Source organism: Arachis ipaensis, chromosome B03 (genome assembly GCF_000816755.2).
Source record: "Arachis ipaensis cultivar K30076 chromosome B03, Araip1.1, whole genome shotgun sequence".
Lineage (NCBI taxonomy): Eukaryota > Viridiplantae > Streptophyta > Magnoliopsida > Fabales > Fabaceae > Arachis > Arachis ipaensis.
The window spans coordinates 38,091,669-38,093,026 of NC_029787.2; positions in this window are offsets into that span (position 1 = coordinate 38,091,669).

Below are 1,358 nucleotides of genomic sequence, written 5' to 3' on the forward strand. Positions count from 1 at the left end.
TTTATCAGAGTGAGAAAATCTACCTAACCTAGCCAAAATTTTTGCAATGGTAGATTGTTTCGATTCAAGGATTATCTGATTATGTTAAAAAAGAAAATGTTCTTGCTTTTTATAGGCCGCGTAATGCAATATTATTGTTTTCTCATCTTAGTCGAATATATAATTGAACTACATCAATTAGTTAATTTAAAAAAGTTTTGTATATATTAACTTAATTTACATGATAATTTAAAGGTGAATATAAACCTTCATTACTTCAAATTTTTTCGTCGTGCCGGGTTGGTTCAATGTTGATTTCTAATATTAAATGGAGATGTTATTTTCTTGTTTATAGAGTAGTTGATTGGAGAGAAGGTAGTGGGCCATTTTGCGAGGTTAAGTTCTAAACATCTTTATCACGTTCCTTCATTATCTTATGCTTTTTAATTTCCATTATCATATGTGTGTATTATAATGAGAATATGCTATACCTTATAACTTGGTGCAAGGCGGCTTAACAGGACAATATAAAAGACTTGACTATATGCATATATGAATGACATGTGAATTTTGAACCATTCAATAATCTATCACTCTATCTCATCCTCGTTCAGCATTTTTGGCTAAAATTCTGCTAAGTAGAGAATGAAAATTATGAACAACAGAAATAACAGAATGCACCTGTAGACCCAATAACACTTTTATTTATTTTCATCTTTATTTATCATCATTAATCTATCTAACTTCCTACTAATTGCTAGGAGGCAGTAACTTTTGTGATTTGTAGTCATCAAATAACTATCAATGATGTTTTTAATGGTATGAGATTTCATCCAACAGTGTATGATTATTCATTTTTATTTTGCTAATTACATACTGGCCAAACCTCCTAGACTTTTCCTAATACAAATATTTAACATTAATTAAAGAGGGCCACAATCTTGATAGCTAGCTAATTGTATTCTGTTAAATCTAATTAATTAAAACTGAACCATGTATACTCATTATTTGATGCCAAAAATAAATGAACACAGTTGTCATATCTTTCATGGGAAGGAAAGAAAATAGGAATATGAATTGAAGGCCAAAAAGTATTTGTCAATTTTAGAAAATTAATTACATTTTATAATTAATTTTAATAGTTATAGTAAGTATTAGAAAATATAAAAATAAGATTGATGATCAGTAAGATTTACTTAATTTGTTATGAGATGCATAGTTAAGAATTATGGCTAGGGACATACATATGTTTGATTAGTGCCACGCTAGGATTCATCATAAAGCATTCTCACATAAGTCTAAAATATTTTTTTAGTCCATTTTTTTAAGTCAACGTCAATTAATTTTTTAATTTTTAATTTTTAATTTTAATTTTAATT